We start from the raw sequence: 27,234 nt of genomic DNA on the forward strand, positions 1-27,234 counted from the left end.
CGTGATTTAACTCTTTATTGTGAGCATACTTATTCTAGATGGAGACTTCGTGACACGCACATCGCCTAGAAATCATCTATACGTGCGCCTGTTAATCCAATGGCAGCCTGCGCACGCATCGCTGTTGAGCTAAAACTGTCTATCGACAAGTTGAAACCGCTTTGCGCGTCTTTTTACAGTGCTGTCGTAATATGAGTGATACAATCATTCATCAAGGGCGTTTGTTTGCTGACTGCAGATTTCGTTTGCACTGCTGAAGGTACAATATGTCACTTTGAAGTGCGGTTATTGTCAGCCTTAATAACATTCGCTGAGATATATTCAAGGCGCAGCGTGCGTCCTCTGACTCAAATGTTGAAAAAATTCCGAAAGCGTGCACAACACCCCGACATTCAAAATAAATTTGTTAAATGTTCTTTATAAAAACTAATTTGAGCCGCAGATATAGTACGGCGCTTAAGGGACGGCACGTCACTTGTCAGTTCTTCTTTCATTGGCGCACAACGTGTGCCGATTACAAGATGGGTTTCCGGCCTTGTTCGTTAAAATGTATGTTCCGAGAGAAAGTATTGAGCGGGATTGCGAGGATAACATAGCTATATTCAAAAAAAAACATGCACGACCGAATTTTAGTTGGTTTCGATTGCTCGTTCATTAAAGCAGATGCTCACCGAGCTTGGTTGTTGTCTGTGCAGCGTAACTGATTCTTTCACGAGACGGTGGCGTGCATTTGTTGCTGAAAGCGTACCTAAAACTTCTGTGGAAGATGCTGCTCCTATATACGCGGGAAAACAGGCCTAACGCGAAGTGTATGCCCGTGTTCATTTTCGGGCCTTTTAGCAGCAGAACACTTTCTGTGGATACTGAACTACAGATGACGAACAAAAATAATTTATGAAGGCATATTTCTAGCCTCAGAGGCTGCGTAATCTCTGGGAAATTTAAACGGAAGCTCAAATTGGCGGAAACTATTCTCATAAGAAATCTATATACACCATGTAATTATTGACCTGCTTTCGAACCAATTCTGAATAGTGTACGAACCCTTATCTGAAAGGTCGTGTTACCACTGCTTATAGAGTCAGAATACTTGCCAGTAACTCTGCTGAGTGCGTCAAATGACACATGCTAAGTAGCAAGTGGTTCTTCAACTATTTCAAGCTATTCAAGTGACTAATGCGCTATCTTTGCGTGAGTACTGTTAAAAATATTGAAATATTCATTGTGAGCAAGTCCGATAACATTTTTCAGAGTATCTATAGTTACTGCAAAAAAAGCGACATAGAGAGAAAAAGCTCAATTTCGGCATTATCTTAACAAAACACATCCAAATAGCTCGCCGAGCTATTCGACACAGTAAAATGCGAAGTGCGAAAAGATTTTGGGCGATTTTAAATAAGGCAGTCAAGGTATGTCTCGCTTTTATACACGTGTGTCAGCATAGCCAACTATAAAGTGCGACTGCGAAGTGCGCGTCAAATGCTGCGAAAGACATGACAAAAATCTGCAGGAAGTTTCCATATTTATTTATGGTCATTATGGATAAATCATAACGTGGTGATCACTGGAGGCATTAGACTTGTGACTTGATCTGTTGTCTTTCCTTCTCACAGAAAGCATCCATGAAGAATGAAGTTTGTAGAACAGGACGTAACAATTTGGAGAGGAAACGAAAGTGTAGCAATAGTTTTAAAAATATTTCACTATAAGAACTTTACTGAGACACAATAAAAAGACAAAACAAAACAACAGACATTGCAAGCAACTACGTATTGTCATGAGGCATGACTCATATACCGGGTGACACTCAACCTGAAAATTGTAGTTTTAGAACATGCCAACGGTAACAAATTTGTAGGACACGTTGATGTGGGCACATTGATGTGAATAACAAACGAGGCTTCTTGAGGCTCCTTACCAACCGTTTTTCTTCCTCTGCTGTGTTTTCCAACCAAGGAAAGTGTAGTGCCTGGTTGACAGGGCGAACGGCCCTTTGTGGCTTTCCCTGCACGAGTTACCAGACGGCAGACCATGGCGTACACTACGCGGACTTACTCCAACCTTAAAAGAGCTCCCGTGTTAAAAGTAAATTGATCTAATTTATCAATATATGCCTTTCCTTCCACCATTCTGCCACCCACTCCCCCGTCACGCTTTATAGCCCTTGGGATAACATCACTTTATGTACGCTATAGAATTACTGTGCATACCATGCACAGATCCCGGTTCACTCACTCTATTCCATTACTAAGCAGAAAGTCACCACAGATGCAGACAAACCCGCAAAACATCAACCACAAACGATGGTAAAAATGTGCATGGCGGCGGCCCTGGCACTACGCAATCTCGTTATTGCATAATTGCATAATCAAAGTTCTTTACTTTCACTGCTCGGCATGTTCATTTTATTTAATTTCCCACATACTTACTATGCCCTACTAAGTCTTCACCTGGAGCTATATCACCTATAATAATAAAATCATTATATTTATTTAGTACGTCGATGTGTTTCCCGCACAGTCTATATTTTTTTTCCCCGTTTGCGCGAGTGGACGCACACTGCACCATGATTATTGACGCAAAAGTTATTAAAGTTTACACGAAACCGCATCTAAACGCAACTTATTATGCCTTCAACAGTGCAGACACAATGTGCAATAAATGCCCAATCACCCTTGATAATTTATTCTATCATTCACATAACGCGGGCTAGTACAAAAACACACAACGCAACTCCTTATTTACCGTTTCATTCGGCTGTCCATGAAAACCCTGCGTACGCACACTGCCAATGAACGTTAACCGCGTTCGCAGATCCATAAACAAGGCCCCCTGCAAATGCCAGTGCCGGCACGGAGCCAACGAAGTCTCCGCATAAGCGCGACCCACAGAGGAAGGAAAACATCTCCGAAGATGTACACAATTTCTCGAATGCAAAACTGCCACACGCAACGCATTCCATCTGAAGGCGAGGCAGAGAGGGGAGGTGCTGTCTCGACGGTCGCGCCGGGCCACAGAACACCTACCAGTGGCCGGGCGGCCGGGGTGGCCGCGGCGCCGACGTGGCGGCGAGGCCCCGGCGCCCACCTGTCCCTCTAGTGCAGTCAGAAGGGGCTAGGGGCAGTGGAACGAACGAAGCGGCCGAGCTGGATGACATGGCAACATCTTGGGTTCTGGCGGGTAATCATAGCGGCGGCGGTGTAGTATACTGAAGCTGTCGAGAGCGTCTCTATTTCGCGTGCGTGCGTCGTAGCCTACGAAACCACGTTTTGAGTGCTTGTAACACATTACTGATATTCTTAACGATGTATAAGCGTCTCTTACACGTCATGGCACACAAATGAATATGCAGGTGCGTCGTAATTGCGCTGAGTCATTGCCTGTTTCTGAAGCCTACCGACCCTTAAAGAAAGCGACAATTGTTCAGCTCTATTGCTTTTTGAGTAACCCGAGTACACGTAACGCTACCTCAATGTAGCGTTACGTGTACTCAGCCATCATCGGCCTGACTCAGCCATCATGTATTCATCATCGGCCTGACAACGTCCACTGCAGGACAAAGGCCTCTCCCATGATTCGCCACTCAACTCGGTTCTGTGCTTGCTACTGCCATTATGTACCCTCGAACTTCCTAATCTCATCTGCCTACCTAACTTACTGTCTCCCCCTAACCCGTTTGCTTTCTCTGGAAATCTGGTCAGTTATGCTTAATGACCAGCTGTTATCCTGCCTACGCGCTACATGCCTGGCCCATGTCCATTTCTTCTTCATGATTCCAACTATGATATCCTGAACCCCGGCTTGTTCCCTGATCCACTCTGCTCTCTTCTTGACTCTTATTTACAACTACTATTTTCCTTTCCATCGCTCTCTGCGTCATCCTCAATTTAAGCTGAACCCTCTTTGTGACCACGGTCACCCCGGCACCAGGTAAGTATGTAAGCCTCCAGGTTTCTGCTCAGTAGGTAAGTACCGGCAAGATGCAGCTGTTATATACCTTCGTGTTGAGGGGATAGTGACAAATTACCAGCCATGAGCTGAGAATGCTTGCTGAATCTTCTCCACTCCACTCTTATTCTTCTAGTTACTTCAGTCTCGTGGCTCGGCTCCGCAGGTACTACCTGTCCTAAGTAGACGTATATACCTTTTCCAACTTCAAGTGCACTGCCACCTATCTCGAAGCGCTGTTTTCTTTCGAGGTTGTTGTTCATTACTTTCGTTTTCTAGCGGTTATTTTGTAGATTCCAAAAGAAGGAAAGCGGGAAAAGGGGAGACAAAGTTTGGTGGGCAGATGAGATTAGGAAGTTTGCAGGTATGAAGTAGCAACAGCAAGCAAAGGACCGAGTTGACTGGCGGAACAGGGGAGAGGCCTTTGTCCTGCTGTGATGATGAGTATGTGAATGTAAAAGTATGTGAGTGAGTGCGCCTGAGTATGGGTAGGCGCAAGTATGAAGGTGCATTCTTATTTGAGTGTGGAGGCGAGTGAGGGCCTATGATCTTGAGCAGGCGTGAGTATGAAGGTAAGTAACTATGAGTCTTAATTGAGGTACACGAAAAATTGAAGTACAAAAAGGAGAAACCTGGACACGGCGCGCTGTCTCGAGGTGTCTTCCTTTCGTACTTCAATTTTTCGCGCACCTCAGTTAAAATGAATTACCAACTTGTACAGCAGTTCGTGTTTCTCTAAGAGTGTGAGTAGTCATGAGTATGAATGTGAGCCATGAACAATGAGTGTGAGTAGGCGTGAGTATGAACGTGAGTGACTATGAGTAGGTGTGAGCATGAACATGAGTGAGTACTCATCAGCGTGAGTAGTCGAGAGTATGAACGTGAGTGAGGGCCTATGAGTGCTAGCTGGTGTGAGTATGAACGTGAGTGAGGGCCTAGAGTATGAGTTGGCATAAGTTTGAACGTGAGTGAGTATACATGAGTGTGAGTAGGAGTGAGTATGAACGTGAGTGAGTACTCTGAGTATGAGTAAGAGTGAGTATGAACGTGAATGAGTACTTTCAGTGTGAGTAAAAGTGAGTTTGAACATGAGTGAGTACTCATGAGTGTGAGTAGGGGTGAGTATGAATGTGAGTGAGTACTTTGAGTGTGAGGAGTATGAACGTGAGGGAGTAGGAGTGAGTGTGAGTAGGCGTGAGTATGAACGTGACTGAGGGCCTATGAGTGGGGGTAGATGTGAGTATGAACGTGAGTGAGGGTAAAGGCTGAAAAAATTGTGGTGAGTAAGTATGAGTGAGTAGTCTCTCAAAGTGCCGACCTATGATGTCAACAGACACGGGCCTAGGTCACTGCTCAGGGGCACAGAGAGAACCTGCAGCTGATCAACAAAATGAAGTTTCATCAACAAAACTAGATTATAACCTAGATGGAAAGCCAGCTGATCGGCAACATGAGGCTTTATCAGCAGAGCCAGATGGGGATCTAGAGGGAAAGCCAGCCGACACACTCACACGCGAAAAGGGGTCAGTATAGTCGCCGGCGTCGAAGAACTTCGACCGGCTAGAGCAGGTAAACAGACAATCCCTGGCCGCTGAACAAGACAGTGACCCTAGCCTAACTAAACTGCAGTTTAGCACTAAAAAGGGGATTGCTGGGGGCAACGTGACGTTGCATAAGAAAGAAGGCTTGTTGTATCGGCACTACACGGATAAGAGAGGAAGGGTTCTAGATCACTTGGTCGTTCCTAGAAAATACAGAGAGGATCTTTTGAACCTCTTCCACGGAAACAGCTGGTCTGGTCACCTAGGAAGAAACAAAACAACTATTGTTCGGGGTGCTTCAAAGATGTAGAGGAATTCGTAAGATTATGTGACACGTGCCAGCGCGTTGGTAAGCCTGGGGAAAAGTGGAAAGCTCCGCTGAAATCAGTACCTATAATATCAGAACTATTCCGACGTATGGTAATTGACACGGTGGGTCCCTTGCCGACAACTTAGTCTGGTTATAGGTATTTGTTCACCATGCTGTGTCCAGCCACGAAGTTTCCAGAAGCAATCCCTCTGAAGGAGCTCTCTTCGACAGAAATAGTAGACGCGCTTCTGTCAGTCTTCACAAGAGTCAGCTTTCCAGCAGAAATACAGGCTGATCAAGGGTCAGTTTTCACAAGCTCATTGACTGCAACGTTTCTGCAGAAGTTCGGGATAAAACTGATACATAGCTCCGTATACCATTCTCAATCAAACAGCGTCGAGAGATGGCATTCGATGTTGAAGTGAGTGTTGCGCGCACTTTGTTGTGAGTAAAAGGAAGGCTGGGAAAGCTGTCTTCCGGTTACTTTGTTTGCCTTGCATACGGCCCCTCATAAGGCCACGGGGTTCTCGTCAGCACAGTTAGTGTATGGCAGGACGCTGCGCTCCCCACTTAGAATGCTTAGAGAAATGTGGGAAGAAAAGGGGAAGAGTCAAACAGTGGTCGAATACGTGCTGAAGTTGCTAGAGCGACTAAGTATGACACAAGGACTGGTAGAAAAGAACATAGAAAGAGCTCAAAAGATGGCCAAGCTTTACTGTGACAAGAATGTGAGACTGCGAACCGTTAACATCGGGGATCAAGTAATGATTTTAAAACCGTCGCAAAAAACAAAAACAAATTGGAAGTTCATTGGGACGGGCCTGTCAGAGTGATGCATAGGCTTTCTGACACAAACTACGTGTCGAAAGTGCCAGGTCGAAGAAAAGAGGTGAAAATCTACCATTGTAACCTGATGAAGCCCTGATGATTCACAGATTGTAGAGCGCAGCTTTCGGGGAATAACGAGCAGCCACTTCCTGCCGTCTGGTGAGTAATTGCGCCGGTACAAGAGGCCACCTCGAATGGTGAAGTGCGAAGCCTGGCGTCGCATTGCTCGATTGGTGGGAAGTGTCGGTACCCCAGATAAGACGTCCAGAAGCGAAGTTATTCATGGATCGTCGCGCTGTGCAGAGGTCATTGTGTCGATGTCAAGAGCGGACAGCGCGTGTTCTATAGAAGATAAAGAGGCAACCTCAGTGGACAGTGGTGATCGTGAGAGCGCATCAGCATCGGTATGTTGGCGACCGGAACGGTACACGACGCGGATGTCATACTCCTGAAGTCGCAGAGCCCAACGAGCAAGACGACCTGATGGATCCTTCAGCGACGACAACCAACATAAGGCATGATGGTCTGTAACTACAGAAAAGGTGCGGCCATATAAATATGGGCGAAATTTCATAATCGCCCAATGTATGGCTAAGCACTCTTTTTCGGTAACACTGTAGTTTCCCTCAGCCTTGTTGAGCGTTCTGCTGGCGTAGGCGACAACATACTCAAGGGATCCAGGCTTGCGTTGAGCGAGAACTGCACCGAGACCCACACCGCTAGCGTCTGTATGGATTTCAGTTGCAGCCGTGGGATCATAGTTGCGCAATATAGGTGGTGATGTCAGGAGACGGCGAAGAGTGGTAAATGCGTGATCACATTTGGAAGACCATGATGCGATGTCAATGCCACTGCTTAAAAGTTTAGTCAAAGGGGCAATTATGGAGGCAAAGTTGCGCAAAAACCGACGAAACTAGGAGCACAATCCTACTGTTTTACTGTTTTACAGTCGTCGTGTTTTACAGTCGTCGGTTTGGGGAATTCAGCGACAGCGCGTAGTTTAGCCGGGTCGGGAAGAACGCCATCCTTTGATACGACCTGACCGAGAATGGTGAGCGTCCGAGCAGCGAAGTGGCATTTCTTGAGATTCAGTTGGAGCTGCGCATTCTTCAGACACGTGAGGACATGTTTCAGGCGTACAAGATGTGTTGCGAAATCGGATGCAAAGACAACGATATCGTTGAGGTAGCAGAGGCATATGTTCCATTTCAAACCCCGCAGAACCGAGTCTATCATGCGCTCGAATGTGGCCGGCGCATTGCAGAGGCCGAAGGGCATGACATTGAACTCATATAGCCCGTCCGGTGTCACAAAGGCTGTTTTTGGACAATCACCATCTGCTAAGGACACCTGCCATTACCCCGAACGCAAATCTAACGACGAAAAAAAAACTCGGCACCTTGTAAGCAATCAAGGGCGTCATCAATCCTGGGCAAAGGGTACACGTCTTTGCGAGTGATCTTATTTAAGCGCCTGTAATAAACGCAGAAGCGAATTGTACCATCCTTCTTATTAACGAGAAGGACAGGCAATGCACATGGACTTTGGAAAGGTCGGATAACGTCACGCTTGAGCATATCGTCAACCTGTTCGGTGATGACCTGACGTTCCGTGGCAGAAACACGATATGGTCGCTATCGTACTGGCGCGTTGGAACCTGTGTCGATGTAGTGAAAAAAACTGGGAGTTTGGCCAAGGGTAGGTTGAGCAACGTCAAAGGATTCACGAAACTGGTAGAGCAGCTGAAGGAGCTCAGAGCGTTCAGATGGCGATAGTCCGTCGGCAATCGATGAATCGAAAAGCTCGCAAGGTGGTATATTGAAAGGGTTGAAGGCACTGATGGCGTCGTAGTCACCGGAACAATGTGGCGGCATGGTAAAAATTTGTTCTTTATCAATGACATGCACGTGTCCAAGAGATTCACCTTGAAACAGTTCGACGGGATACGGAAGGGGATTGATGAGGCAAAGAGCACTGTTTCCTTCAGAAATAGAGAGGGTTGAATAAGGCAGAAGAAGTGACCTTCGACTAAGGAAGAGGCTTGATGGCTCAAAGAATGCAGCTTCGTTCCTAAAGCCCTCACAGAACACGGGGAGACACACAGCTGCTGTCAAAGGAATTTCAGGGCCTTCTTTGACGACGAGTTTGTGTACGGCGGGCTGAATGCGGCTGGTTGATTGGTCATAAAACGGGAAAAGTTCAAGCTCCGATCTTGCACAATCAATAACGGCATGGTTACGCGACGAAAAATCCCATCCGAGTATGATGTTGTGTGAGCATGACGAAAGGACAATAAACTCAACAGTGTAGTGGTCCTTCGCGATCATCAGTCGGACAGTACAGGCGGCTACAGACTGAACCGAGTCCCCATTCGCTGTTTGCAAGGACATCATATTGCCGCGCGCTTGATCTGCCAGCGCAAAAGAGGCAGACGAAGTGGCAGTTCCCCTCGTGCCATTGTTCTGTTTTTGGCTGCGCTGAGCCGACCGCTCTTCGGACTTTTGTGAGGACGCCTTAAAAACGTCTCCTGTCTCTTTAACGTGACATTTTAATGGTGGAGGTGCTGGGTAACCTCACCTATGCAACAGACTCCTTCTAGCAGCCGGAACGTGACCCAAAACCCAGAGCTTACGCCGGTACACCGTTTCAGTCGGAGGATTCGAGGACTGTCCCCCGAGTTTGTGCCTCACAGTACAAGTACGTCGACTGGTATGGAGAATACTGTTGCTGTCACCGCTTCCCCTACCGCCGGAGCCGCCGCTGCTCCAACCGCTGCACCCGCAGCTGCACCCACTCATTATACGCTACAAAAACCACGTGTTCCGAGTCCCTTTCGTGGTGGCCTCTATGAAGATGTGGAAGATTGGCTGGCTGAGTACGAGTACGTAGCGGATTTCAACGGGTGGGACGAAGTAGCGAAGCTCAAGAATGTGTACTTTAGTCTTCTGGATGGTGCTCGCACATGGTTCCAGAACCGCAAGGGCCTCCTAACGTCGTGGCATGAGTTCTGTCACAGGCTCCGCGAAACGTACTCGAGTCTCGATCGTCGAGAGCGCGCTGAAAGGGCCCTCCAGTCCCGCATGCAGATGCCTAATGAAGGTGTGGCTACATACGTGGAGGATATGGTTCATCTGTTCACTCGCGCCGATCCAACCATGCCGGAAGACAAGAAGCTGCGACACTTGATGCGAGGTGTGAAAGAGCAGCTCTTCGCTGGACTCATTCGTAGTCCGCCTAGAACGGTCGCGGAGTTCCTCACTGAAGCCGTCGCCATGGAAAAGGCGCTGCAGCAGCGGAACCAGTACGATCGGCAAGTGAATGCTACCTATACCACCGGGCTAGGCTCGTTCCCGACCGACGTGGGAGCGCTTCGCGAGCTGATACGTTCGGTTGTTCGCGACGAGCTACGACAGCTGCAACAGCTGAACCAGGCGCAGCAGCAGCCTTCCACGAATTGCATCGCCACCATCATACGTGACGAAGTTCAGCATGCGCTCGGCACACCTCGCCGCGAGACACCAACGCAGGTTGCTGCACCACTTCAGGCGTTCGCAACTTCAAGTGAACCTCTAGGGGTGACCTACGCAGACGTATTGAGACGCACCGTTCCGTCGTCCACGACACCATCCCCAGTGAGTGGTTTCCAGCGCACCACTTATACCGACACGTTCGAACACAACGCACCTGCACCAGTCCCACTACCAGCCGCAACCCCGTACGCCACACTGCAGTCCGCACAGGTGGTCCCTTATTTTGCAGACACTCGACCCGTCATGCGTAAATCCGACATATGGCGCATGCCCGACCGACGACCGCTTTGCTACCACTGCGGTGAAGCGGGTCACCTCTACCGAGACTGCCAGTACCGCCGACTTGGGCTGCAGGGTTTTCCTGCCAATTCACCCCGCCCCCGGTTTGGACAGAGACCACCAGAAATTGAAGATTTTATCGCTCGGCAGAACGTCCCACTCAGGCGTCAGTCGCGCTCACCGTCACCGCGGTCGTCATCTTATTCAGGCAACGGAAATCGAAGGCCGCAAGGACGGTCTCCGAGCCCTCGCCTGGAAAACTAACGCCAGCGACCTTTCGAGGCGAGGCCGCTGATTCTCGACGTGATGAAGACCTCGCCCTCCAATCGACGCGACATCGGACCAACGGAAATTCGACTACGCCGGCGCCTGTATCCCAGCTGAGCGACTTTTCAATGGACATACCTGTGCTGCTCGACGGTCGCAATTTAACTGCCTTAATAGACACTGGTGCTGACTACTCGATTATTAGCGGACAATTGGCACGTACCTTGAAGAAAGTGATAATGCCTTGGACAGGATCGCATGTACGTACAGCTGGCGGACATGTTGTAACGCCGGTTGGTTTGTGCACGTCCAGGCTACAAATACGAGGCTGCACGTTTTTGGTCAGCTCCATCGTGCTACGTGACTGCTCCCGCGAATTAATTCTCGGCCTCGATTTTCTTCGGGAATATGGCGCCGTAATCGACCTACGGCGACGCTGCATTTCCTTTTCGACAGTCAACGCTACGTCAAGGGACTCCAACCGCCGTACAACCGCCCTCCGTGTTTCCGACGACAGTGTCACAATACCACCTCGTGCAAGTATCCTAATTCAGGTGACTTCCGAAGGAACCAGTGACGGTGAAACAGTGGCAGAGTGCAACGTCTCCCTGCTGCTGGCGCTTGGAATTTCTGTGGCACGAGGCATCATTGACATTCGGAACGGTACAGCCGAGGTCATGATTACAAATTTCACCAATGAGCATCGTCACCTTTTCCGGGGCACTGCGGTCGCCTACGCTGAAGCCTTGGAGGACGTCATTGAGTGTTTTGCCTGTGAAGACAGTAGCCGCAATGGACAAACCGTAATAGATGTTGACATGAACAGTGCACTGCCAGAAGAGAACCAGAGGGCCTTGCGAGAGCTATTGTTTGAATTCAGGGCGTGCTTTGCTCAGTCGTCTAAAGTGAGTCAGACGCCAATTACACAGCACAGGATAATCACTTACGACGACGCAAGACCTATTCACCAACAGCCATACCGCGTCTCGCCGACAGAACGCGCAGCTATCAAGCAGCAAGTGAAAGAAATGATCGACGACGGCGTTATCCAGCCTTCGAACAGTCCCTGGTCCTCACCGGTCGTTCTGGTTAAGAAGAAGGACGGTACGCTTCGCTTCTGTGTAGATTACAGAAAGCTCAACAACGTCACAAAAAAAGATGTTTATCCGCTGCCGCGTATTGATGACTCGCTTGACCGACTACGACGAGCGAAGTATTTTTCTTCCCTGGATTTAAAGAGTGGCTACTGGCAAATTGAGGTTGATGAGCGCGACCGCGAAAAAACCGCCTTTGTCACGCCGGATGGCCTCTACGAATTTCGGGTGCTACCGTTCGGACTCTGCTCTGCGCCAGCTACCTTCCAACGCATGATGGACACTGTGTTGACTGACTTAAAATGGCAAAGCTGCCTTGTGTACTTGGATGATGTGGTCGTGTTTTCAACCAGCTTCTCCGAACATCTGAAGCGACTACGACAAGTACTTGAGGCGATTCGGACGGCTAACCTTACGTTAAAGCCGCAAAAATGCCATTTCGGTTACGAAGAACTAAAGTTCCTTGGACATGTCGTAAGCGCAGAAGGCGTCCGTCCTGACCCTGAGAAAACCGCCGCTGTCGCAGCCTTCCCGACTCCTGCCGATAAGAAAAGTGTGCGGCGGTTTCTTGGTCTATGCGCGTACTACCGGCGCTTTATAGGCAATTTTTCGAAAATTGCCGAACCATTAACTAGACTCACTAGAGACGATACGCCGTTCGTTTGGAGTGCTGAACAAGAATCAGCATTCACAGAGCTTCGGCTTCGTCTGGCATCACCACCTGTTCTTGGACATTTCGACGAGGAAGCCGAAACAGAAATTCATACCGACGCCAGTAACGTCGGTCTGGGCGCGGTACTCGTCCAACGGCAGGAGGGAATTGAAAAGGTTATCGCCTACGCAAGCCGAACCCTAACACGCCCGGAGTCAAACTACAGTACCACGGAGAAGGAGTGCCTTGCTGTCGTGTGGGCAATTGCTAAGTTTCGACCTTACCTTTACGGCCGTCCATTCAGAGTAGTGACGGATCATCACTCGCTGTGCTGGCTTGCGAACCTCAGAGACCCCTCCGGACGACTGGCAAGGTGGAGCCTACGTCTGCAGGAGTACGACGTCACTATCGTGTACAAGTCCGGTCGTGCACACGAAGATGCGGACACGTTGTCACGCGCGCCAGTTGAGCCTGCCGCTCAGAGCTTCGAAGAGGACTGCCCTTTCCTTGGCTCCGTAAGCGTAACAGACTTGGCTTTACGGCAGCGAGCAGATGCTCAATTGCGACCTATCATTGAACATCTAGAGGGCCGCAACGTATCACTGCCCCAGCATATAACTCGCGGATTGTCATCCTTCTGCTTACGACAGGGCGTGTTGTACAAGAAGAACGCAGCCGCCAGCAACAAAACTTACCTGTTGGTCGTCCCCGCAGAGCTGCGTGAGGAAATTCTATTTGCCTGCCACAACGAGCCTCCATCGGGCCATCTGGGCATCACCCGAACCATCGCTAGGGTACGAAAGTCTTACTACTGGCCGAAACTTGCCGCTTGCGTTAAACAGTACGTTCAAGCCTGCCGCGAATGCCAGCGCCGAAAATCCCCATCTGTTAAGCCTGCGGGATTACTTCACCCTATCGAGCCACCCAGAACACCCTTCGATCAAGTCGGCATGGACCTCCTGGGTCCGTTTCCCTTGTCATCTTCCGGCAACAAGTGGATAATCGTCGCTACAGATTATCTAACCCGCTATGCTGAAACTAAGGCGCTTCCTAAAAGCACGGCTTGTGAAGTTGCTCAGTTTTTCATCGAGAGAATTGTATTACGCCACGGTGCTCCATCCTGTGTCATCACAGACCGAGGAACAGCGTTTACAGCAAGGCTCCTTGAACAAGTTTTTCAGTTAAGTTACTCCACGCATCGCAAGACAACAGCGTATCACCCTCAGACAAATGGACTGACCGAGCGGCTTAACAAAACGATGACTGATATGCTGTCTATGTACATAGACGTACAGCACAAGACGTGGGATGAAATACTGCCTTACGTAACATTCGCGTATAATACCGCTACGCAAGAGACCACACGATTCACTCCGTTTCGTCTTCTATACGGTCGGGACGTTCAGACGATGTTGGACGCAATGCTCCCATGCGACATTGACAACATCGAGAATCTCGACGAAGATGCTGAGTGTTTCGTGCAACGAGCCGAGGAAGCACGTCAACTAGCCCGCGTAAACATCAAGAAACAACAAGGCGTCGATGCACAGCGCTACAACCGCTGCCACAGACAAGTCGATTATAAACCAGGTGACCAGGTGTTGGTTTGGACCCCTGTGCGCTGCAAAGGTCTCTCTGAGAAGCTTCTCAGTCGGTATTTTGGCCCGTACAAAGTGCTACGACAAGTGAGCGACGTCAATTACGAAGTCCTTCCGGACGGAAGCCAACCACCCCGACGCCGACAGCTACGACCCGAGATTGTGCACGTGGTGCGGTTAAAACCGTACCACACACTGTGACAATGTTTTTTTTTTTTTACGATACACGCTTCGTTTAGCATCGAGGCGATGCTCTTCAGGGAGGAGGGGCAGTGCCGCGCGCTTGATCTGCCAGCGCAAAAGAGGCAGACGAAGTGGCAGTTCCCCTCGTGCCATTGTTCTGTTTTTGGCTGCGCTGAGCCGACCGCTCTTCGGACTTTTGTGAGGACGCCTTAAAAACGTCTCCTGTCTCTTTAACGTGACAATATTAAGAGGTCTCGTCACTTTTCGGAGCTTGCGGCAAAGTTTAGCGTCTATCACGGAAACGGCAGCACCGGTATCCACTAGAGCATATGCTCGAGTACCTTCTACAAAAACTTCGACAATATTCGACCGCAATGTGCGAGGACTTGAGCGTTTCGACAGCGCAGTTCTTGCCTCCTGAACTGCGGCGGTTAGTTTCCCTCGTGTTCAGGAGCTGGCCGACGACGCATGGGTGACAAGGAGCGACGACGGGGTGAAGGTGAGCGACCAGACATAGTATGCGGACATTCCTGTGAAGACGAGCTTGACTGAGGGCCAGAATTTTCCAGACGAGATGGAGGAAGGTTCATGAAGCTGTTCTGTGTCCGGGCGTCTGTGTATCCCTGCACGCGACGACGGCAGTAACGGGCGATATAGCCAGGACCACCGCATGCAAAACAGATGGGCCGGTTATCGTGCGTTTTCCAAGTATTGGCGACGAGGAGAGCAGCCCATGCGGCAGACGGGTGAGTTGAGGCTGTGATGGCAATGGGAGGAACCTAGGCGGTGGACGGCTGAGTTGGGGCTGAGGTATACGGCAGTCCCTGGAACAACGGGTTGTGGTGTGGCTGCCGCTGCTTTAGTGCCTCAGCGTAAGTAAGAGGCGCGGTGACGGGGGGCTGCTGCAAGGGCACCGGCATAGCCTCGGAAATCTGCTCCTGGACCACATGTCGGAGCATGGGAGCCAATGGTGGTGGGTGTCGCAGTAGCTGTTGCTGCGAGAGCTCCTGGCGTTGAGCAACAGGCAGCAGAGAAAGCTGCCGAGCCTCTTCCTCTCGCACGAAGTCTTTCATTTGTGCGAGAAGGTTTGTCTGGTCAGTCATAACGTCCAGTGCGGTCACTGGTTGGATTGCCTGGAATGAGCGTCGCGTCTGAGCTCGTTGCCTCCGCAATTCATCATAGCTTTGGCACCAAGTCACTACTTCTGCCACAGTGCTAGGAGACTTCGGGAAAAGCATCTGGAAAATGTCATCGTCGACGCCCTTCATAATGTGCTGTATCTTCGCACTCTCGCTCATGGAAGCATCGACGTGCCGGCAGAGATCGATCGCATTTTCTATATATGATGTGAAAGTTTCACCTGGCTCCTGTGCCCGCGTGCGCAGACGTTGTTCGGTGCGTAGCTTCCGTAAGGCAAGACGACCAAAAACGGCTCATATCGCCTCCTTGAAGGCGGACCAATTCGCGAACTCGGTTTCGTGGTTTGTATACCGCAGCTTGGCCACGTCGTTGAGGTAAAAATTGACAGTTCCCAACTTAGCAGCGTCATCCCACCTGTTGGGTCCACTGACTTTCTCGTATGACAACAGCCAGTCCTCGACGTCCTGGTCTTCGGTGCCCGCAAAGATCGGGGGGTCTCGCTGATGAACCGGGCCGGGGCAACTAGCAGCCGCAAGAGGTATTGTTTGTTGGGCAGCGTCAACTTGCATGGTCGACGGCAGGGTGCGGGATCGGAGTTCCAGGTTGTAGGCGATGTGCTTACCCAGCACGATCCACCAAATGTAAAGAGGTTTATTGGGAGAACCAAACGGGCAGGTAGAAGATTCGAGATAGCGACAGGACGAGGAAGATGGAGGAGCTCGAGCACCGATCTCGTGGTGCCTTACTTTGCGATAATGCTTGTTGTTCTCTTTTGTTGTCATCATTCCTTCATTATACATAAAACGTCCGGGAGTTGTGAACCTCACTCTACAACAGCCCGAATAAATTCAATCTGAGCTCGACGAATGCACGAAAACTTCCGACTCATAAATTAGCCTGGAGGAGGTTATAGCTTCCTCTATAAACGGTAAAACTCTTGAGACAGAACAAGTAAAGGAAGTAAAAGAACTTCTGCAGCAGTACATCGACAGGTTCCTTCGTCGGCCGGGTAGAAGACAATTGATAACTCACGAAATAGAATTGACATCGGCCGAACATGTAAGATCCAAGCCATACCAATGTCTCTGTTACATTGCAGTGGGTGTTATAGCAACGTGCAGGTTCTTAGTTAATGGGTGTCCGAGCCGTCGCCCCAGACTCCCACGAAAAGACGAGGCCGTTTGTACGCCACACTTTATACACACGAAAAACGAACACACATAACATGGACAGGCTATTTAAAGAATCCTTCACTGTCTCTGTGAACTATCAAAGTCCTAAACTAACCGTCCCTCCTTTTTAGCATGGACACAAGACATGAGGTCGGTCTCACCGAGGTTCGTTGCTACGTCTTGAGCTGGCTTGCGTTGTCCGCACGGTCAACCAGGCGACTAGTTGATGGGTAGGCTCCGCCCCCGCAGCCACGTCGCGGCTGGACACATCTGCTGGAGCTCGTGCCCGTAGCCCTACAGCTCCGCGTTGCTCGCACGGTAGACGAGGCGGCAACTTAAAGGGTATACGCACCACCACCGACCACGTACAGGCCGGACACCTCCGCTGGAACTCGTGCCCGTAGCCCGACAGCTCCGCGTTGCTCGCACGGTAGACCAGGTGGACCAGTTGGCGCGGTAGACCAGGCACTACCACCGGCCGCGTCCCGGCCGGACACCTCTGCTGGAACTCGTGCCCGTAGCCCGACAGCTCCGCGTGTCCTCAAGCACAGGATGCCTTGAAGCCGCAGCACGTCAGCGACGCACGGCCGTGGCAGGTAGAACGTGGCAGGTAGGCCGGGCTCGACTGTTACTAGGCTCGGGTCCGGAACCCAACGGCCGAGTCGAGAGCCCCGTCTTCCTCGTTCCTTCTCGTACCTTCGCCGCCCCGCTACTCAGCGCTCGTGCTACCTTCGTCGTTGTCTGCTTCAAGCGCGCACTTTGAATGGCGCGCACTTTGAATGGCGCGCACTTTGAAGCTTCGCGCACGACACATATCACAAAAGCCCCCCCTTAAATGAGTTTTTTCTTTCTTTTTTTTAAAAAAAAAAAAAAAACTGCTGACACGTGCGCGGTCTGTAAACCCCTTCACTGTATATGTCCTCTGTATAGTTCACATGTCGAGGTCCAATATTTACTACATACACAAGAACACCGTTAAATACACTGACATACTTTGAGTGTCCAACACCCAATATCACAGTGCATGAAGTCCGAACTCTTGGCTCACAATCTACTCATGAAGTCCGCACCGGTATTCTCCGACCCTTTTATATGCTGAATGCTAAATGAGTATTCTTGCAATGCCAGGCTCCACCTCAGGACCCTACTGTTCAATAGTGTAAACTGGTATAGGTGAATCTGCCTCCTCTTCTTCCATCACTACGAATGACGCTGTTTGTGTAAACCTCTCCGGTTCGCGATCCTCGTAACGCTTTAACATGTTGATGTGGAACAACTTGGTGTCACGTCCCAAGTCCAACCAGTAGTCATGACTGCCCTTTTTCCCTGTGACCTTAAAAGGTCCTTTCCATTGCATGAGTAATTTATTTTCCGTAGTAGGGAGTAGAATAAGGGCCCGGTCGCCTACTTCAAGCTGACGTTTCGTGCTTCGCTGATCATAGTATTGCTTCTGTGATTTTCTTGCTCGTGTCAAGTTCTCATGAGCCAACTGCAGTGTTTTTTCAAGACGATCTCGCAGATCCAATACATATCCGTAAGTTGTCTTCGCCTCGTCGCCGATGTGTTCTCCAATCCATAATTCTTTTAACAAACTAAGTGGTCCTCTGACGTCACGCCCGTAAATAAGTTCGAAGGGAGAAAATCCCGTGCTGGTCTGAGGCACTTCACGATAGGCAAAAAGGAGTGGGGCAAGCAACCGATCCCAGGATCTTGGTTCCTCCTGGCAGAGCTTCCGCAACATCTGTTTTAACGTACCGTTAAATCGTTCCACCAACCCGTTACACATAGGATGGTAAGGTGTAGAACTGAGGTGCTTAATGGCCAGTAACTCGTTGACTTCCTTCATCAGTTCGGAAGTAAAACAAGATGCTTGATCACATAGAATTTCACGCGGGAATCCTACGCGTGAGAACATCTCCACCAGGCCCTCTGTTACTGTCGCCGAATCGATTGCTGGCAGGGCCACCGCGTCCGGGTAGCGCGTGGCGAAGTCCACCATGGTCAATATGTAGCGGTTTCCGTTTCTCGACACAGGTTTTAAAGGACCGATAATATCGATTGCCACTCGCTCGAAAGGGGTGTCGATCAACGGCATTACGCCCAGAGGCGCCTTGCCCACTTTACCTTTTGGATATGCTCTTTGGCAAATGTCACAGGATCGCACGTATCTCTTTCCTTCTTCCTGAACTCCTGGCCAATAGAATGATCCTAGTACTCGGTCAATTGTCCTCTTGATGCCTTGATGGCCCGCCATCAGACTTTCATGAGCTAGCTGCAGTACTTGGCTCCGCAGTTTGCGAGGAACAACTACCTGCTGTACTATCTTGCCGGAGGATAACCGATAATGGCGATATAAAACTCCCTTTTGCATAACAAACGAATATTCTGTCGATCCTCTCCCAAAAAACACCTGCCCAACTTTGTTCCTACAGAGATCTAGGCTCTTGTCCTCCGCCTGCTCAATCTTGAAGATTCGTTGGTTGATATTCAAAGCGGTTGCTTTCACCGAATCCAACGAAGCACTTGAATTCTTGACTACGCTGATCATTGGTCTCCCGTAGCGATCTGCTTTCATCACCCCTAATCTCTCCTTGACGCTTTTAGACTTCGTCTTCCTTTCCGACAGTCCCTCGCTCCACCTGCTATCTGGATCATTGGGATCACGGGATCCTGGCACGTTTCCCACGATGACGTCATACAATGGGGAAGTCATGCATTTAACGATCACCGTGCCAGAAAAATAGGGCGAAAATATCTCCACTTTTGCTTCGGGAACTTTTATTCTGCTCCCATCGGCTAAAAATACTGTCGTCATAGCTCCTGTCAGCACTTCGTCGGGCACGAGGGAACGTCGCACAACCGTCGTGTTACTTCCTGTATCCCGAAGAACAGAGACAGGCTTATCAAATAGGAGACCCTGGAGAACTGGCATCTGATATTTCGTTGCCATTTGTTGCGTGTGTACTGCCCCCGACACATTATTCTCGGACCCGCCGCCGGATGCGTTATCATTGTCTTTAGAGTTCTCTTCGGACAATATACATGAAGCCTTTTTATACGTGGCGGGTTTCTTGGTGCAAACTTGGGTATCGTGTCCTGCCCTACGACAATGCCCACAGTAAGGTTGCTTCGTCCGAGCGCGACAATCTGAGGCTTTATGGCCGATTTTGTTGCAAACAAAACATTGCGCTGAAGTTTTTGAGGTCGTGCTCCCACTTTTCACAGCCATGCCGTTTTCAGCCTTTTCTCGGAAAACAAGCAGGTTAGACTGTCGCTGTGCCTCTAAAAACTGATCTGCCGCTTCAGCCATTTCTTCAAGTTTACGGCAATTCTTTTCACGCAAAAAGAGCGCCACTCGATCATGACACTTACTGATGAACTGTTCAGCTACAATCAGGTCACGAACTGACGCGTATTCTTTGTCTACTTTCGACATTTCCACCCATCGGTCGAAAAAACTCATTAATCGTGCAGCGTACTGCCGGCCGGTTTCTCCCTCTTGAGGCTTACTGTGCCGGAACTTCTCACGGTACCCTTCCGCTGTGAAGCGAAATCGCTGAAATAGAGCCAGTTTCACTTTCTCGTAATCAAGTGCATCTTCAGGGGATAGGCGACCAAACACTTTTAGCGCTTCTCCGCTTAGGCACAAACTCAGAGCCGTGGCCCACTTGTCTCTAGGCCACTCTTGCCCTGTCGCCACATTCTCGAACCTTTTTAAGTACGCATCTAGGTCATCCCGGTTTTCATCAAATCCTGGTATAAAATTATGAGGATTGACGTTGGAAGACACCCTTGATGATCGACCTATGTCTGCCCCGACAGGCTCTCTGGCGGTTTCAGTCTGAGTCAGTTGAAGGCGCAATTGGATCGTCCTTTGGGCCTGCTCCTCGACTTGTAATTGCAACTGCATTTGTTCCTTCTTCGCCTCTCTTTCTGCCGCCCTTTCCTCACGAGCTCGAGCTTCTCGCTCATCAATCCAAAGTTTCAATTCCGCACCTTCCAAACCCATGCGCATGGCCAACGCCATTAAATCTGTCGAGCTCATCTTTTCCTCACTAATCGTCAGCCTGACTCAAGCGATACAAATGGCCTCGTCCTGTCGCAGCGGACGCCAGTGTTACATTGCAGTGGGTGTTATAGCAACGTGCAGGTTCTTAGTTAATGGGTGTCCGAGCCGTCGCCCCAGACTCCCACGAAAAGACGAGGCCGTTTGTACGCCACACTTTATACACACGAAAAACGAACACACATAACATGGACAGGCTATTTAAAGAATCCTTCACTGTCTCTGTGAACTATCAAAGTCCTAAACTAACCGTCCCTCCTTTTTAGCATGGACACAAGACATGAGGTCGGTCTCACCGAGGTTCGTTGCTACGTCTTGAGCTGGCTTGCGTTGTCCGCACGGTCAACCAGGCGACTAGTTGATGGGTAGGCTCCGCCCCCGCAGCCACGTCGCGGCTGGACACATCTGCTGGAGCTCGTGCCCGTAGCCCTACAGCTCCGCGTTGCTCGCACGGTAGACGAGGCGGCAACTTAAAGGGTATACGCACCACCACCGACCACGTACAGGCCGGACACCTCCGCTGGAACTCGTGCCCGTAGCCCGACAGCTCCGCGTTGCTCGCACGGTAGACCAGGTGGACCAGTTGGCGCGGTAGACCAGGCACTACCACCGGCCGCGTCCCGGCCGGACACCTCTGCTGGAACTCGTGCCCGTAGCCCGACAGCTCCGCGTGTCCTCAAGCACAGGATGCCTTGAAGCCGCAGCACGTCAGCGACGCACGGCCGTGGCAGGTAGAACGTGGCAGGTAGGCCGGGCTCGACTGTTACTAGGCTCGGGTCCGGAACCCAACGGCCGAGTCGAGAGCCCCGTCTTCCTCGTTCCTTCTCGTACCTTCGCCGCCCCGCTACTCAGCGCTCGTGCTACCTTCGTCGTTGTCTGCTTCAAGCGCGCACTTTGAATGGCGCGCACTTTGAATGGCGCGCACTTTGAAGCTTCGCGCACGACACATATCACAGTCTCCAAGGCAGAAAGAGATCTTGGAGGCCGAAATATGGCGCATGTTAGAGCTTCGGGCCCGCTAAAAGTGACTACACGTCTCCACTAATACTTGTGGAAGCCCCTAATAAAGACCCCCGTCCATGTGTACACTACACGGAATTCAATACCATCACTAGGAATCAGTTGTACTTTATCCCAAATATTGAGGAACGAATCGAAAGGGTGAGTGCAGTGAAGTACATTTCCACGCTAGATCTTGTAAGAGGATACTGGTAGGTTCCTCTCTCAGAATGTGCCAACCGCTATGCCGCATTCATTTCACCTTTCAGCTCCTTTAGACCCTTCGTTCTTAGCTTCGGGCTAAAAAGCCCGCTTTCCAGCTTCTCCAAGTTAATGGACATCATACTGAAAGAACTGCAAGAGTTTGCACTCCCATACCTTGACGATGTCGCAATGTTTTCTGACAGCTGGGAGGATCACCTTAAGCAACTAAATAGGGTATTTTTGCACTTGAAAGAGGCAGCTTTGACAATGAAAGCTGAGAAATGTAATTTTGGCTGCTTTTAAGTCACTTACCTAGGTCATGTTGTGGGCAGAGAAGGAGACAGCCGGCCGAACTAAAGACAGACCGCTTTTTCATGGCCACGTACAAAGGCCGATATTCGGTCATTCCTGGGACTTGTGGGGTACTACCAGTGTTACATCCCCAATTTTTCGCAGCGAGCAAGTCCACTAACGGACGCCTTGAGAAAAGGGGAGCCCAATAGCGTGAAATCAGATGAAGACAAAGAAGCCACATTTCAGGGTTTTAAAGCCTTACTCGTTTCCCGACCTGTGCTACGTGCACCGGACTATGGCAAAGAATTTATAGTTCAGTTTGAGGCGAGCGACAGGGCCATTGTGCCTTGCCAGGTTAACGATCACCAAGAAGAGCACCCTATTCTCTATGCCTGCTGCACACTAACGGTCCGGAAAGAAGCCTACAGTGCTCCAGAAAAGGAATGTGCCTGCTTGGTTTGGGCAGCCCAAAAGTTGTCATGTTAACTGTATGAAGCGAGGTTCGTCTTTGAAACAGACCGCTGTCCCCTGACATGGCTCAATCAAATGTCACACAAAAATGGTCACTTGCTCCGATGAAGCCTCAACCTCCAGCAGTATAATTTCGAAGTTCGCTATAATAAAGGGGAATCGCACAGCAATGCGAATGGTCTCAGTAGACTCGTCTGAAAAGAGTCGCTTTAGGCAATGAAAAGCCACTTCATTTTTGCAGCTTTTTGGCATTATATCACCAAAGCGGTTCATTTCGATTTTTTTTAATTTTTACGTTTTCTTCTACGAGTGTTGTACCTATGGCGGCACAGAAATCTGTCAAAATTTTAGTGCAGTGGGTTATTCTGCTAAGATGCTTTCAACCCCATCGGTGCCCAGTCAGCTAGATGCTGTCCAGTAGGTGTTCCAGGTAGTGGTCGGGTCACAACAAAAGCTTCGCGAAACAACCCTTCTGTTGAACGGGTTCAAACAGCGTGGGACGGCGCCACTGTGACAGTTCTCATGAAGTCAACCTCTGGACTCGGCTGTCTTCGCCGACGCGAAATCATCAGAAAAGCACCGACAGTCCGGAAGCATGGGAAGACGTCACAGTTTTCAGAGATTGAGCACCTGGCCTGCCGAGTTCGGAAAACTTCTGGCAAAACTGTAGCAAAACGCTGCCTTGGACCACTGCTGACATTCGTGTCAGCAGCCATCTCTCCGGAAAAGTTCAATTTTTCCCCTCCACCAGACTCTACCTCTTCCCCCTTCGACGTCTTCAAGACGTGGGCCAGGTGCGTCATTGTGTGGTGGGCTCGTGCTACCATTGGACCTTTTCGCCCAATCGAGTGGTTCAATATCTGCACTCTTTCTGGTGGGTGGACCACTGAGACTTTGTTACCTCGTTTGTGGCGAGAGTGGTCACCACCTTCTTCGGACCTCCGTGTAAGGAGACGGCGGGCTATAAAAGCCGAAAACATTTTGTGAATAATCACTGAATCTCTGTACAGTTCCATCTTTTAACTATCACGTAAATAAACCTTCGTCTTTCTCTCTTATTGCGTACCCTCCCTGGCAAAGATCAGCTATGAAGACGAAGGTGGGGAGCCAGCTACCCTAAAGAAAACCCGCTGTACTTCTATCAACCTCGAACACATTACAGCCTGTGCCTTTTTTGTGTGATACATGTTTTCATTTTGCTTTTTATACTTATGAAAGTAAAGCATTGAAGACTGATATTGGTTTCTGCCAATATACTGATGTCGACTTATTATCACCGTTACTTCTCGAGGAAGTGTGCGCAGTTCGCGGTTGCATTTATCGTGCTGGTTCCTTCGCATGTGCTCATTTCTTTCACACCTACAACTGTTGGTGCCAAAAGAATTGCATATGTTCATTGCATTTCTGTGAATTATGTTGCTTCCAGCTCCGTGGTTCTCTTCGTCAACGAGGTTGTGGCTGCGTGCTTGCTAATGCATAACAATGTGATAAATCTTAATAATTGACAACACAACAACCAATTTTTTTTAAGAATTCCTTTCGGAAATGCTACAACTTTCATGAGAAGTTTGAATTATTACAAGCCTTGGCAGTCTAACCACACACCAACACTACTAAATTATTGCTTCACGCATCTGGTGGCAACCTTGCAAGTGATCACTTGTAAAGTGTTGGCCATGGAGGCACTCCATGGATATGACAAAGGAAACTCAAAGGATATGACACCACAGCTGCTCAAAAAAGTTTTCGTGCTACTTGGGCACGAGCACAAGGCGACGTCGCAGTTTTTTTCAATAATAAGCATTGAATAATAGCTGCACTAATAAATATTTTTCCACTTCACGGCTGCCTGTTGGTCATGTTTTGGAGACCTACAGCCTTTCAAAGATGTCACTTTTTTTACAGGGTGGTACTGCTTATAGCGCAGATAATTGTGCTTCCAGCAACTTACCCTATAAGCAATCTATGCTGCATTGGTTTATTCAGTGAACAAGTTAATGTGGATTTCTTGCAAATAACATCATCCCTATATTGAGACCATATAATTAAAAGAGTTTTTCGCTATCTTGTGAACGAGTCAGTCTGCCACTGAACCTGGTCCACTAGACATGATCAATTGGTTATGTAGCATCCATGATGCAATGGGCACCCAATTACCGTAATTACTCGAATCTAACGCACACCTTTTTTCCGGTTAAGCGAGTTTATAAATCGCATGCGCGTTAGAATCGAGTAAGGAAAAAAAATGAATGCGGTCGTTCTATTGCCATCGGCATTCCAAAATGGCCGTCCTCTACGTGCGTCGGCATGGCCCGTCGGCCATTTTTGCCTATGTGTTTCCCATGTGCGGCACTTCGTACGTGTGCTGGGGAGTTCGTCATCTTGGTGTGCATTAGCATCGATGGCATGGAAGGGCCGACTTCAAAAACTGTACGAGTGCACCACGGTGCCGCTTTTAAAAGAAAAGTCATCGCGTGTGCCGAAACGGACGTAAATCGGGCTTCATCGCGGTCGTTTGGAGTTCCCTAAACGTGCGTGCGGGACTGGCGGAAACAAAAGCAGAAGATTGTCGACAGCAAAGCTTCACGCAAAGGCTTCAGTGGACCACAGCAAAGTCGGTTTCTGCAAATTAAAGAGCTGCTCGGCGAGTATGTGCTTGAGCAGCGAGCGGCACGGCGGCCCGTGACAACAGAACTGCTCCAAGTGCGGGCTATGCAATTATCCTTAGAAAAAGGTCTAATGCGGAGCCACTTTAAAGCGAGCAGGTGCTGAATAACTAACTTTATGAACAGGAAAGGCTTTTCCCTTCGAAGGGGAACGGGCATATGCGAAAAGTTTTGCGGAGGAGTACGATGAAAAGCTTCACAGTTTTCAGAGGTTCGTCCTAAACTTGCGGCAAAAACAACGGCTACCTGCTTGGACAAATCAGAAATGCCGATCAGATGCCTCTTTACTTCGGCATGCCTGGCACCACAACTGTCGAGAAGAAAGGGGCGAAGCAAGTTCGCGTGCTGACATCGGTCCACGGTAAAACTACAGTGACGGCAATGCTCTGTTACACGTCAGATGGGCAACTGCTTCGCCATACATCATATTTAAATGAAAGACGCTCCCTAAAGGAGTCGTTTTTTCGGGTGGTGTGATCGTGTGTTGCAATCGATGTCTTACGTTTATTTTTTTTCCGTCGTGGAAATCGGGTGCGCGTTACAATCGAAAGCGGGGTAGAATCGAGTAAATACGGTATTCACTATACTTCTCTAAAATGGTCATGCTGGCCTAACCAAGATATTCATGATAACAAGCACAAGTCTGCATGTAAGGCTTCCTGGAAGTAAAACTACAGTATTTCATCTTCGATCAGTTCCTTTACTTCAGTTTCGTTCATACCTGAGAATGTATGCTGCAAAATTCTGGCAGCTCTAGAAGAAAGCAATACAGAGAATTTTCCTCAACACATATGCACATTTACCGAGGTTACAAAGCTGCAGTAATTGTCATGGCAGCCACAACCATTTTGTAACTTCTGAACAGCAGCACCACTTGGGGTCACTAACACCACTAGTGAAAAAGTCGACACTACCAAGCTGGGGAAACCTCTCTGCTTACCGACCCTAATAATTCTAGCAACCCCGGTTGAATCTCACCCAGTATTTCAGCACTTATGACAAGGCAATGCTTAACCATACACGCACTCACACTGCAGAGTGTGAAATCTTCCTGGGGATGGTCCACTTCATTCTCCTTGATTAAACAGCAGCACAAAGTACCCCGGTAACGCACTCCAAGCACAGGTTTTCATCTCCCCACAGAGCTTGGGGGTCCTTGGTCTCTACTTGAGACCTCTGCAGCTTGTGGCTTTCTGCTTGAAGTAAATCAGCACAAGGTCGTAGATAAGGTGTTTAGAATTGTAAATCATGATATCTAAATTCGTGCAGCAGAAGAAAATGCTCCCATTTTGCAGACACATCAAGGCACATTTTTTTGAAGTTATGGTCATGCATTTGCAACCTCTATGTCAGTTCTTTTTTTTTTCTGGGGCTGCACTTGCCTTTGATGGTGCTAGCTAAATATGTAATTGTGCATAAAAACAGCTCATCCACCACAACTCCAAATACACTGGGTAGCAACATCAGCTGGATGCTTTGAACAGCTTCTTTAATGTAATGGCTTATGTTGACCTTGACGGTGCTACTACACTGAAAGATATTCAAAAATTAATAATCGTTCAAAGGTTCGAGAATTAGCCAGAACGTGCAGTTACATCCTGGTAGAAATAAGAAGACCGCGAATCGTAGCACATGCTTTTCATATTTAGGTAGGGTTATATTTTCAAATTGCATTTAAAGCTTCCAATAAACAGCAAGTCATGAAGCCTAGCAGAAGAGGCTTGGTGTCGTGCTTCTGAGTCATTTTGTTTGCTGTACATGGTTTTATGTTTTTCTGTGCACCACAATTAGTGCTCAATACTGCTCGATGTTATGTTATTACCTATCCCCTCTCTATTTTGTGCTGCTTACAAGACAACGCAGTTGATGCTGAGAACTTTGCCTTCGTGACTAGTGTGACATATCAAGAGACAACACATGCTTTCTAAATGCATGCACGTGCCTTAATGCAAGTATGTGCACTAAACTGTAGTGCCCAAACATGTACTGCTG

General features: G+C 49.1%; 1 long non-coding RNA gene across 1 annotated transcript in view; it reads right to left on the reverse strand.

The window, feature by feature from the left end:
• Nucleotides 1-27,234, reverse strand: part of LOC142776370 (uncharacterized) — a 56,755-nt gene that overhangs the window by 23,958 nt on the left and 5,563 nt on the right. The window contains exon 2 of the long non-coding RNA XR_012887486.1: nt 26,273-26,435. This is a non-coding gene — a long non-coding RNA (uncharacterized LOC142776370). The remainder of the gene's footprint in view (nt 1-26,272; nt 26,436-27,234) is intronic.

The sequence above is a fragment of the Rhipicephalus microplus genome, chromosome X (assembly GCF_043290135.1).
Source record: "Rhipicephalus microplus isolate Deutch F79 chromosome X, USDA_Rmic, whole genome shotgun sequence".
Classification (NCBI taxonomy): domain Eukaryota; kingdom Metazoa; phylum Arthropoda; class Arachnida; order Ixodida; family Ixodidae; genus Rhipicephalus; species Rhipicephalus microplus.